The sequence below is a fragment of the Styela clava genome, chromosome 1 (genome assembly GCF_964204865.1).
Source record: "Styela clava chromosome 1, kaStyClav1.hap1.2, whole genome shotgun sequence".
Lineage (NCBI taxonomy): Eukaryota > Metazoa > Chordata > Ascidiacea > Stolidobranchia > Styelidae > Styela > Styela clava.
The window spans coordinates 28073960-28088120 of NC_135250.1; the positions used below are offsets into that span (position 1 = coordinate 28073960).

At 36.1% G+C, this 14161-nt stretch overlaps 2 long non-coding RNA genes across 3 annotated transcripts in view; both read left to right on the forward strand.

Moving 5' to 3' along the window:
* The first annotated feature begins 2149 nt into the window (after positions 1–2149).
* Positions 2150–14161, forward strand: part of LOC120334922 (uncharacterized) — a 105826-nt gene continuing 93814 nt past the window's right edge. Inside the window, exons 1-5 of one of the 2 annotated variants that reach the window (XR_005568579.2) lie at positions 2154–2428; positions 2866–2981; positions 3264–3752; positions 4970–5095; positions 5677–5877. This is a non-coding gene — a long non-coding RNA (uncharacterized LOC120334922). Of the gene's footprint in view, positions 2429–2865; positions 2982–3263; positions 3753–4969; positions 5096–5676; positions 5878–14161 lie in introns of those variants that run through there. The other variant, XR_005568580.2, reaches the window with a different exon arrangement.
* On the forward strand, positions 10665–12955 carry LOC144425886 (uncharacterized). The gene is made up of 3 exons (XR_013477709.1): positions 10665–10833; positions 11679–11808; positions 12774–12955. It is a non-coding gene; the product is annotated as an uncharacterized LOC144425886 (long non-coding RNA).

The following is a 14161-nucleotide window of genomic DNA, read 5'->3' on the forward strand; positions in this document are numbered from 1 at the left end:
TACATCTTATCAATATTACACATTTGAATTTTCTGCAGATTTTGATATCAAAACAAATACAGATTACTGAAAAGTAAGAAAAAAATGTGGACGAAATTAATCGAATATCCAAATGCTTTAGCTGGGATTGCAGCCTTTATATTTTGGTGCTATTTGCAAAGGAAACCAAAAAAATTTCCACCTGGTCCTCGAGGTCTGCCTCTTGTCGGTTACATTCCGTTCATGGCAAAGAATCCCGCAGAAACTTTTATGAAATTGAAAGAGAAATACGGATCAGTTGTCTATGTTCAATTTGGACAAGAAGATTGGGTCATTCTGAATGATTATGACACCATTAACGAGGTCTGCTGTACAAAATATTTCAAATGTAGCTTCATTCAATAAATAAACATGAGATTCAAAATAACTCGAGTAAAAATTTCTATGTTCTAAAACAATTATTGCCAACCACCTGTTTAAAAATAAAATTTCTAAACTCCTCGCCATTAATTTCATGAGCCATCGTCGTTCGTGTAATTTGTTTTATAACATTAGAAAGCAAGCTGCGTCTACTATCTGATAGATAAATAAGGATAATAATATAATACAAATATAACTCAATGCATGTATCTCAAAAAAATACCAAATCTGAAGACAAGGACGGTGTGGAAACCCTGACAATAACCAATAAACCGAGCGTCTTATATGCTTACTTCATGTCAACGTTATACAAACTTCTTTAATAGAACTAAACCCCAACCAGGTACACACAATACGGGAGTAACAATTTTTCAACCTTTTTCCACTTCAAAGCTTTAGATAGAATAGGATTTCCGTACAATACAAGAATTATTTTTACACTATAATAACAGGCGATAAAGAATAATTGATAAAAGGAAAAGAAATAAAATAACGTTACGGAGAGTAAACAAACCTATAATGAGGAAAAAACTTTAAATTTAAACAAATTTGTAAAAAATTAATATTCAAATGGAAGGCTGAAAGTAGTGGTACGTGTTCACTCAACCTGAAATGTATTAATTCACGCACACTCACTCTGGTAAAAAAATATAAGATTTTTTCAGAATCGAATATTTTCTTCGAATCGAATCTCGAATACTTGGAAGATATAAAATTGTATGTGACTTTTTTATTGTATTATGTCCTCTAGCTAGTTAGACACATAAATTACAGTAAACATAGAATACATCACTCAGGCAGATTGCTGATCGTTCACACACAATAAAAAAACACGTTTTCATCAATAACTCATCACAGAAAAGAGTCAGATATCAGAATTGCGTTGAAAAAATATGGCTTCAAGAAAAACAAGAGAGCTATGCTCAAATACATGGACACGTAGCGCCACCCAATAGCAATAATTTTGATGACGTCATAGCGAAAAAAAACGTAATAGCTTTCTGGAGAAATATTTTATCTTTAACCACTGAAAATTTCAAAGCAATTGGTGCAGTATTCGAAGAGAAAAGCGATTTTTTAATGATAATGACGAAAGAAAATAACAATAACAACAAAATTTTAAAACGATCGTTATGGCCACTAAACGTGTCCAAAAATGAAGAAATAAACTCGGCCATTGGCGGAAAGAAAAAAAAACAAGATGGTGGCGATTCGAAATTTTGCTCTGAACCGATTCGAAATGCCCAGTCCTAATTACATGGCGAACCGCGGCCTCACGTCTAGTTACCAATCCTTTGTGAGGTATAGAATTCTTTTGCCTGGTATGCATGGACTTTGAAGAAATCATAATAATCTGTGGTTACGTCAAATTACCCTGCTACGCAAGAAGTCTGGCAATCCTGTGGAACTTATTGTCCCCCACGTAGTTCGAACCCATGTAGGGTAATCAGAGGTTCGGTAGCAGTTTTGATTTCATTGTACACAGTTAAAAATTATGACTCTGCGCCAAATCCGATCTTTTTAGCAAACGCGGTTAAGGCCTTCCTCGTACCGATGCGACCCCCAAGTTAGTAGTTGATGGAACCATAGCTTAGGGAATCATACTCTTTTTTATTTGCATGTATGATCGAGGCCTTTTACATCAGTACCTAATATTTTCATTTACAGATAAACACTTACCAGTGGCGACACTCGACGCTTTGAGTCCAAATATTTATGCATTGCTTTATTGTAGTTATCTGTATATATATCTGATCTCTTTTTCGCGGTATAAGCATCTATATTATATATAAGCAGTGATGAAATTGTCAGATGGCTTGTAAAGAGATAAAGCGAAAATATTGATCGCCTTTTAAAGGAGATCACACATCCTGTTTTGCCCGCGTTTCACAAGATTGCGCTATGTTGTTATTTCCTAAACTGCCAATCTTTTTATCAATCTCTGGTTTTCTGGGATGATTACAGTCTGATATTTTAGTCTTGTGTTCGACAACTGAAGGTGTTGCATTGACGCTGTGAATTGAATCAGGTTCGTGAATTATTACACTATGGGTGGAAAAATTACAAACGGCCACCGATGTGTTCCATCTGACCCACTAGTGGAATTACGACTATAGTTTTCATGGATATAAATTTACGTTGAAAATATCGATGAAAATAATGTCATAATGATCGAGATTGTTACATTGTGCTTTTTAATATTTGAACGTTTATGTAGCTTTTGTAAATAAACTGTTTTTCATTCATAGTTTTTCTTATTGGGTTCTGAGCCTCCAGCTCAGTAACTAAGTCTATTTTCTGTAAATGGCCCACTCAAAAAATAATTGTATTACACTGTATCTTTTCATATCGCAATTTCGGCAATGCTTCATTTTTTAGCTTACTTCTTACTTTCAGTCTCACACCTTACCGTGTCAGTACTCTTGATCCTAGTGTGCCTATGTTTAAAAATTGTTTTAATTTCAGAATGTTGGATATCAAATTATTCGTGTTTTGTCTGGTTGTTCTACTGCTTGTATTGACGGGAACAGCAATGGCCCCGCCTCCCCCACCGCCACCACCAATGCACCACCATCAAAACTGTGAGTAAATATACCGTTCATAATCTCATAGGCCTGCAATATGTGATACCGGCTTTAAACTCTGCCTCACTAAAAGCTTGCGAAACTGGGAAAACAATGCCAGCGTTGATTGTGTTACTGACTAAATTTTACATTTTCAAATGCATGTTCTTCTCTTATTATTGTTATAAACTACTTGACTGAAGAAGTCTGTACTAATGAAAGGGTTACAAAATTTGTGAAAGCGTGATATTTTCAAACAAGTCAGTCTTGACATACATAAATTATATTTTCTTGTTTCAGTTTTTGAAAATGATCCGGATTTGCTGGAAACTTGGTGAATTTTGGACTGGGAGCTTAACTACGATATTTTCATGCTGCAAGTGGAACATATTTTAATAAAGAACCTATGTTATATAGCAAGTTATGTGCAATGTGTTTCCAATATGAGGTTTATGTGTTAAACGCGGTAGAGTCTGCGCATATTGCTAGGCGTCGGGAACAGTTTTATCATTGCGCCACTGATCACACTTACGTGGGTTTGGTTGAAATTCGTTTCGTGGCTGAGTTTAGTATGTGCTAGAAGATATTGAAGCGAAAATATTGATCACTTGTCAAACGCAGCATCATATTCTGTTTGCCCCGATTTGACAAGATGAAACGGGTTGGGTATTTCCTTTAAACTATCAATCTTATCTGCCCTGTTTCTTCTATCAGTAAATGTTAGAACCTGGTAATAATGAACGCATTTTCGTCTCAACTAGACTGCGTTGACGCTGTGAACAGAAGCAGGTGGGTGAATTACGATAAGTTTTCATTATTTAAATGAGAGATAGGACAGCTTAATATTATGGTACACTAAGGCTATGAATCCAAAGGCGTTGTGCTAACCGTTAGCACAGTGATTTATATTAACTCTAAAATGACAAAGCCAACACATATATCATTGATGGGAAATATTTAGTATAGCGGAGTCTGGTTTGGGGCAAATCGTTTTGAATGTGTTTTGAATTTTGTCAAAAATGCGTGAATTCGATGTCATTTTGGGTTAACGGGACGAGTTAAGGTTGTCCAAGTTATTGGAAAAAAACGTATATCCGCTTTGCACGCCACTAAATACTGTTCAGCATGCGACTTGAAAGCATTTTGAATTCAGCATAACACGCCTATCGACGCCCACCAATCCAAATTCTGATTTGGAATTAATTCAACCATTTGTAACTTGTAATCCATTATCGGATACGGAGTGGACCTATATAGTTTTTCTAAATTTTGGGGAGCTTTTGTACAAATCGCCTGTCAAAAACACCTCGCCATAGCTCAAAATAATCAAATTATTGATTATTCAGTTAAAGTTAGGAATGCAGATTTCGCGGGAAGTTCAATTTTTCAATCATTCCTAACCCCAACTGGATGATTACTAATCTGTTATTCTAAAAGTTGCGAGGGTGTTTTCCTTAAATTCCACATTTTGCATTAGTGGCGGCCGGCGGGGCTTTGTATGAAAGATCCAATTTTTGTTATCGCTGTTGAAATTTTTTTTAGATGGACCAACTAATAGACAAACCTTTTAAACTGTACAAAACCCCAAATCCATACATATATTATTAGCCAACCCTTACATCAGTGGCTCTCAGTCACGATTTTTTTTGTTTTTAGGGGAAATTTTTACCTTGTATTTGTGTGTACTGATATTTTTTACTTACTTATCAATTATTACTGTAATACATATGTTTGCATCCACCTTTAATAATTCGAACAGTAATAGAAGCCAGATTGCGAGTTGTGAGTTTCACTAGCTAATGATGCATTTGATTGAAGGCACGAACACCATGAGGTTTGAAACAGTAAAAAAAATACTTATTTTGCACGATAATAGGCTTCATGGCGAGAAAATACGATTCCGGTACCGTCTCCAATCAAAACATGCCAGTCTCTGACATCACAGCCCTAATTTAAAAATATCGATTTTATTTTTACGTTCCAAACTTCTGTTTATATATTTCTAGAACTCAAAGAAAAAATGATGAATTCCAAACTATTCGTGTTTTGTCTGAAAGTTATGGTTATCGCTTTGATGGTGGCAGCAGTGGCTCCGCCTCCAATGCACCATTTTTACCATCATGAACATACCTGTAAGTGAATTTTGGAAAAAATTATTTGTATTGAAATACAAAGGCAATACGACTTTATTTTTTCATTGGGTTTCTATAAGACCAAGTACTTATTTTTCTTCCATGCCGGTGGATCCGTATGCATGTAATGCAAGGATGCTGTAGCAAAAGTCGGGATAGCTATTCTGTGTAATTTAAGAGTCTCGCTGCACAATAAGACAAATATATTTCCGCAACCTCGCTTCACCAAGGTCAGACCTCTTCAGACAAATTCAGTAATTCACGCCCCCTTATTAGAATTTGTCAAGTCTCGCCCCATCTTAAAAATAACTAGCTAATAATAAGCTGCAAAAAAACAGATAATAAGGCGAAATCTTGTTTTATTTAAAGAAAATACGTAAATGGGACGTAAATATCCAAAATAAAAAAGTTAAATATTTAAAATAAGGCGGGTAAGATTAAATCTAACGAATATATTTATTTTCAATTAGCTTCGCGCCCCCTCAAAAAATTATTGTGCCCCAACGTTTGAGAACCACTAGGTTAAACTATTTTCAAACAAGTCATTATTGTTTTATATTTATTTTATTTGGTTATTTCAGTTATTGAAGATGGACCTGATACCTTAGAAGTTTGGTGAATTGCGATCTGACACCTGAAATACGATATTATATTTGGTGCATGTTTAAGGTGATATATATACTGGAGAGGATATGTAATAAATGGAAGCTACGTGTCGTGTGTTTGATTTTTGAACATTATATATACTTATATGAATGAATATAATATATTATACTTCAGTACACATGTGTGTTATTTATGGTAAATTATGCGAATCTGAGCAATCGTTGGGAACGTTCTCCCACAGTTGATATTCATATGGTGGATAATCGGGTGACTGAAGATTGCTGGAATCCTGGCCGCCACAGGAGTTGGCAGAATAGTTTGTTGGTTACAGCTTCTGCCACCATAAAGTCCACGCGAATAATAAAAATACCTATTCCTATATCCGACGTGAACTGATAAACTTACAAGAGGCCGTGGTTCGACTTAGATTAAGCCAATCCATTGGCTCTCCCCTCCACAGGGATAAATATGAAAATTCCATCCTACGTACCATATATGACTATGAACTTATGTGACTTCCATGTCGAGTATAAAAGTGTAGGAAAGAAGGTCAAAACTTAAGTTAAACACCGGTGAAATATAACAAACCCAGTTTAAGATATATTGAGAACTGACTTCATATCAAAATTAAATTGTAACAGTGCTTTATGAGCGGCCTGTATATTTAAAAGGCTTTGACGGTATTTACTTCTTTCGAAAACTATAAGCTGCCTATCCATAATTCAGTCGGAAACAGCCATAAATACTTTCTCGGAGGATTTATACCTGAGGTTAGAAAACGCACCAGTAGTCTGTGATACACAAGTGCGAGCATATCAACAAAAGGACCTAAAACACAGAAAAAGTGTGAGGCACACAAAGAAATGCTTATTTTAAACGACATGCGGGCAGCGAAAATAATTTCCAATGCGGTACGGCGAGTATTTCCAATTCCCAATTTATCATCTATGCCTATGACGTTATACTACCCTAACAGCTAGCCTGTGCGAAAGCTAAAAACGCATGGTATGAGGTCAGTAACCAAAACTACTACAAATCCAAGGTTAAGTAAAGGCGCGATTTCATCCAGTTATTGGTATCTGGCCCTCCCGAATTAAAAATTACACACCCTTGTTTTATATTATGGAACAGATTCAGATATTTATTTTTCGTCGTGCTAAAACATTGTACATTTAAACAAATAGTAAAAATTAAACAAATTCATTGAACCAAAAACGTACAAAATTTGACGAGGGATCGTGAAAACACTATCAAGAGTCATCATGTCAGCGACACCATTGTAGAAGCAAAATAAGTAAAGAAAAAAAAAAAAGTAAATCAGCAAAAGAATTAAAACAATTTGAGAAATAAAATTTACGTGAGAACAGGACTGGAAGTGGGCATATGGATCATTGTGCTAAATTCTTGCTGTGGGCAAAAACCGCCACAAATAGTTGAATCTAGTTTATATTTTTATTACTTATCACTGAAACATGGTTAAAATCCGCTAATCAATTTTTTTTTTCTTTTACTAATCTGTATGAAACGTGATATTTCCCGTGCTGTTTTATTTCAATTGCAGTAAAACTCTGCTTTTAAGGTTGCCCGCCGTTTTCAGTCAGATATCCGGATAGGCTGGTGCCTGCTGAATTACTGCTCCATAAATGTTTCTAATAAAAGCAATTTTGCTAACTTTTACAGCACCATACAGCAAGAATGAACTTTTGGATGTGGATATATGTTCTTGTGTTGTTCATGATAGAAATGACTATTGAAGACCAGCCAAGACCGGTTTCCGCTGGTTTATTTTAGGAAACGAATATTTAGAATAACCATTTATTGTATGAATGTATATATTTAATAAAACTTTTATGTTAAAAATTGAGAAGTCTATGTTGCAAGTTTGATTTTGAAAAGCCATAATAAACTCTTAAATGATGCAATGAAGCATTTCAAACTTCTTCGAACGATGCGATTGTTTCGTCGACGGCGAGATTTTGTTATATAGGGCAGGCAGTTGATTCAAATGATAATGAGTTAAAAAGCATCTTTGCGAAATATACCTTGCCAGTTTTTTGGTCCATAATCTTATACAAATACCCAGGCGTTTGCGGCGCTGTTACCTTTTTCTTTATGTGAGGTCGGGTTTTCAATATTGACAACTACAAATAAGAAATACCGAAGTAGGCTGAACGTAGAAACACGTAACGTGTATCACTGTCGACCATGTCACCAAATTGGGAACAATCAATGGCCAGCAAAAAAATACAGATTTCGCAATAAATAGCATCACGTTTGTTTTAAATATATTGTCAACACAAAGGTGGTCCGCCAAAATTTTGGTCCGGCTTTATCGGTTCGTCTCTTAGAAAAGGTTGCCGAATACTGCTCTAGAATCTAGATCAGTGCTCTTCAACCTTTTTGTTATTGCAGAACCCCTGATATCATTTTTCGTTTTTTATGGAACCTCAATTAACAAAATTATAAAAAAAACACCGAACGAAAAAAACAACAACGAAACAGAAAGAAGGTAACAAGCGTGAAATTCAATGACCAGGTTGTTCTTGCATTTTCTTTGCAATCTTCTCGAATCGTGGCTCCACGGCGCTCAAAGCACTTTTCATACTCATGTCTACTCTCTTTGAACAATTCATTTTTTGCTATTAATAGTTGTTAAAGCAGAAAATGCTGTTTCACACAAATAGTTATTAGGAAATTGACACAGAAGTTTTAATGCTTCTTTTGCAATTGCTGCACCCTCTTTGTGAAGAGAAATCCAAAAATATTCCTTTCCATGTTTTTTGAAGGTTTCCTCAGAATTAAACATTTTTTTCTTTACGTGGAACCCCTAAGGAACCCTATAAACTCACGGAACCCCACTGCATGTGTTGCGGAACCCTAGGGTTCCGCGGAACCTCTGTTGAAGAGCACTGATCTAGATAGACACATAAATCACAAAATCCATCAATCAGATTGCTGAGCGCTCACACACAATAAATAACACGTTTTCATCAATAACTCACTACAGAAAAGAGTCAGAATTGCGTTGAAAAAATATGACTTCAACAAAAAAATTGAGAAATTTACCTCGGCCATTGGCGGAAAGAAAAAAAACAAGATGGCGGCGATTCGAAATTTTGCTCTGAACCGATTCGAAATGCCCAGCCCTAATTACATGGCAAACCGCGGCCTCAAGTCTGCTTACCAATCCTTGTAAGATATAGGATTCTTTTCCCTGGTATGCATGGACTTTAAAGAAATCATAATAATCTGTGGTTACGTGAACTCCCCTGCTACGCGAGAAGTCTGGCAATCCTGTGAAACTTATCGTCCTCCACGTAGTTCGAACCCATATAGGGTATAATTAGAGGTTCGGTAGCAGTCTTGTTTTCATTGTACACATTGATAAATAAGACTCTGCGCTCAATCCGATCTTTTCAGCAAACTCGGCTAAGGCCTATCTCGTACCAATGCGACCTCCGTGGTAATCGTCGATAGAACCATAGCTTTGGGAATTACTCTCTTTTTTATTTGTATGGATGATCGAGGCCTTTTACATCATTTCATTTACATATAAAGACTTACCAGTGGCGACACGCGACGCTTTGAGTCCAAATATTTAGTTATTTATTAGTTATCTAGTTATACGATGTGTTACATCCGGCCCACTTGTGTCGGCTGAAATTACGACTTTAGTGTTTACAGATATAAAAAAAAAATATCAATGAAAATAATGTCAATGAAGACAATTCTTACATGTGCTATTATATGAACGTTGAACTAGCCTTCGTAAATATACTGTTTTTTATTCATAGATTTTCATATCGAGTTATGAGCTTCTGGCCCAGTGACTAAGTCTATTATCTGTAAATGGACCGCTCAAAAAAGTAATTGCTCATCCCTGTATTACAATTTATCTTTTCGTATTGCATCTCCGGCGGTCTTTCCATTTCAGCTTACTTGATAGTCCCAGACCTTACTGTGCCGGTACTAATAATCTTAGTGTAGCTGTATTTAAGTATTGTTTTCTTTTCAGAATGTTAGATATCAAATTATTCGTGTTTTGCCTAGTTGTTCTACTGATTGTTTTGATTGGAACGGCAATGGCCCATCCTCCACTACCGCCGCATCCACGACCGCCATCAAGGAACCATCCTCATCATACCTGTGAGTAAATTTCCCGCATGGAGCCTCGCATTTTAAGTGAGACCGGTTCTATCCACTGCCTCACTAAAAGCTTACAAAAGTGTGAAAACAATGCAAAATCGGAAATTGTGGTTGATTGTGTCATACTAACATATTTAAATGCATGTTCTTTTCTCATCATTGTCATAAACTAGGCTACTTGATTACAAAAATCTGACTTTGGTCTAAAGAAAGGAAACTAAATGTAATTTGTGAAAGTGAAATGAAATGCTTTCGAATCAGCCAGTATTAACTTATAAATTTAAACTTTATTTACTTGTTTCAGGTATTAAAAACGATACTGATCTGCTATAAACTGGATGAATTGTGGACTGGGACCTGAAAGATGTTATTTTATTTAGAACATTTTTGATTGATTTAATAAAGATATATAAAGAATAAAGCAAGCTATGTTTAATGTGTTTCAGGTGGAAGCGCAGTTTTAATTTTTCGTTTTCATGCATTTGAGCATCTGTTTCGTGTAGGCGCAAATTTTTAAATTTTTATAGTGAATTAACTATAATCCTTCAACTTGATGTCTTTTTATTTTGGTGAATGGCGTGGGAACAGCAATACAATTGACTGATGGCTTGGGATGAAATTAGGTAAGCAACAAAGATTGTTTTACCGCCAACGTACGCAAGCACAATACAGCCGTCTGTTTATCAGTTTGTTGATATTTCATTATCCGAACTAATTAATCTTATTGCTCGGAATTAGGCCAGCAACGATTGCACGGCCCCTCACAAGATTAAACAAAAATATTGATCACTTGTCAAACGCTGTAATCCATCCTGTTTGTCCGTGTTTGGGCAAGTTGGAGCGGGCTTGGCGTTTCATGTAAATTATCAATCTTTTCTTGTTCGCTTTTCTTTTCTCTGGGAAGGTTACAGTCTGGTAACGATAACATATTTCAGCGTCGTTTTCCTCAACTAAAAGTGCTGCGTTGACGCTGAGAATCAAATCGGGTGAGTAAATTAAGGTAGAATTTCGGGTATTCCTGTAGTATGCGAACCAAAATGACGGACACCGGAACGTCATATGTGTACCAGGTTAGGTTTAGGCAATAAATTTATACCTATTTTCCTTATTTCAGTTCTAATATGAGTTTGGGGACTGCTGTGTGAGCAAAATGAATATACCCCCTGCCCATAGGCTTCAGTCCCTTGATGTAACTTGATGTAAAGTGGGCGAATAAAATTAGTTACATGGTACATACACTTCTGCAGCGCCGACTTTTCGCCTTGAGTGTTTGGGATTTATCCAGTTGTAACTCATTATTCATTACGAAATGAACTCATTTATGGTGTTGCTGAGTTATTGTAATTCTTCTTGTTGGGTTGTTATTGAGAATAAATCGATTAACTTCGCTACTAATGAAACAATCGTTTTTAAATTTTCAATGATAAATGAGAAAGTTACGACAAGGCTGTGTTCCTTTGCGCTAACGATTGGGTTTCTGCGGGACTAAATGCTTTTGTGCAGGCAGATCCGTATGCTTATAATGCAAGGGTGCTGTAGCAAGAGCAAAGATAACTAGTGATTCAAGAGTATTGTCGCACACTACCACAAATATATTTCTTTAACGTTTCGTCTGAACGAGGTCCGACTCATTCAGACAAACATAGTTCAACCTTGATCAGAAGAAACGTTACAGAAATATATTTGTGTTAGTGTGCAGCAAGACTCTTGAATCACTAAGACTATGTTCACTGATATTTTCAGCCAACTTTGTGTTCACAGGCCTTACCGCACCGGTACCGATGCGCGACCGACGTGAACATATCTTTGAGCAATAATTTTTTATTTTTAGAACACGAGAATGATGGATATGAAATTTTACGTGTTTTTTCTGATAGTTATGCTGATCGTTTTGGTTGGAACAGCAATGGCCCTGCCCCCTGCGCCACCGCCTCCAGCGCATCACCATCATCGTCATACCTGTGAGTAAATTTTAGCAAAAATATTTTCATTTTTTTGTATCTTTCACTACTAGAACGCAAAAATTCAGAAGTCACGAAAATTCTATTACAAATATAGACAATGGTTACAGGATTTGGCATGTCGAGAAGCATGTTGAAATCTCGGTTCTTCTGTAGTAAGTAAACCAAGATGGCGGACACTGGAAAGTAGTATGTGCACCAGGTTAGAGTTAGGCCATAATTTCAGGTACAAATACTACTGGAGTCACTTGGTTAGTCCCCGAAATCGTAATAGAACCAAAATAAGGAAAATTCAAATAAAATTATGTCTTATCTGGTACACATACTTATGGTGTCCGCCATCCACGGAAGCTCCGAAACCTAGAATTCAAAGTAACGCCCACGCACAGTCCCACATATAGTAGAGACAGTCCTGCCCACTACAACACTAAAAGCGTTTTAAAGTAATTGCGTAAGTAACTAACTGACCTCTAAGAATCTTCTTTTCTTCTCATTTTCACAAACTGCTTTTTAAAAATAGGTCTTTAGCCACGATGGGCAAAGTATGACCCGCAGGCCAAATCCGACTCGTTGGGTGATTCAATCTGGCCCACCTGATTGCTGCTACGACCAAACTAAAACCAAATTTTGATGTTTTAGCTAAAAATAGCTCGAGTAATTTGTTGAGATTCCGATTAAATTTAGTTTTTGCACGAGGCTTATTGTTTTCCACTTTTGCTTTTGTAACACTGAATATTGTTCATAAAATGTAACTTTTTACGTCTCACTTACATGGCCCGCCAGATTAGGTGGGATAAAGTTTTGGCCCCTGGTACAAAAACCGTGTCAATCCCTGCTTTAGTCTGATAAAACTCTACATAGAGCGTAATTTGTGTACTGTGATGCAATACTTTTACCACTCAAGGTATATGCTTAAGATATACTTAGGACTTATATATATATATAAACACATTATTTACTTTCAGATTTTGAAGACGATTCTGATTTGCTGGAAATTTGGTGAATTGCGTACCGGGACCTGAAATATGATATTTTATTTCATGCATGTTTAAATATATACTGAAGAAAATATGATATAATAAAAGCTATATTTAGTGTATTTACTCTATGAAAGTTATGTATACATAATATACTATACTATATTATATTTTTGTGTTATTTATGGTATTATGGGTAGCATACTCCCGTAGTATGTGTACCAGGTTAGGGTTAGGCCTTAATTTTGTTCCAATTTTCCCTATATTCGTTTTATTACGAGTTCGGGACTGTCTGTGTTAACCAAGTGAATATACCTCCTGTCCATAAGTTTCCGTCCTCACAACTTGATGTAAGGAAGGCAAGCAAAATTAGTTACCGCCACACCACTTCTGGAGCGCCAGATTGTGCGAATTTGGGTAATTGTTGGGAACATTCTCCCACTGTTGCAATTTATATGATAGATAATTGTTTGAGGCAAGATTACTGGGGTCATTGCCGTCGTAGGGGGGTTTACATAATCGTTTGTTGGTTAAAGCTTTTATCATCATAAAGTCCATAACTCGTTAACTATTCATATACCCGACATGAACTGGTGAACTTACGAGTGTCCGTGGTTTAACTTAGATTCGTCCACAATATTGACTTCCCTCTAACCTGAGATAAATATAAATATTTCATAATACATTATATTTATATGACTTTGAACTTATGTAATTAGTTTCAAGTGGTTCTATTTGACTTCCAATTTCAATGCCCAAATATACTGACACAAATTATTCTCATATATTTTTTGATTGTTCATTCAATTCCGATATAGAACATTTTTGGTAAAATATCATCTTCTATAGGTTACTCCTCAGAAAAGTCATTCTCGCGGTATTGCCGAACTTTTAGTAAGGAACTGATAATTTGAAATAGATTGGTCGATTAGTCGCGGTTCAAATTTCATGCAACCACCTCATCAGAGTAATGATTTTGACATCCCAACGCCAGGGGTGGGCAAACTTTTCGGGCAACATTATGCGGGCCACATTGGATTACCCAACGGGCCGGATTTGGCTTACGGGCCTTAGTTTTCCTATGTCAGACCTAACCCATTGGCTCCGACAATAATATGGGTGCAGTCTACCTTTCAGTTTCATGTGCCACAGGGTGTTCATATAGTATTGCATTAAAATCGGTATAAAACGGTTGGGCAACTATTGTTGAGTATTTAACGGTGTAAATAATAGAGTGAAAACTTAAATTAAACACTGTTGAAATATTCCAAACCCAGGTCAAGATATATATATATATTAACAACTGACTTTTCATTAAAATTGGAATTGCACTAGTGCTTTATGAACATCCTGTATAAGCTTTTTCGACTTTTACT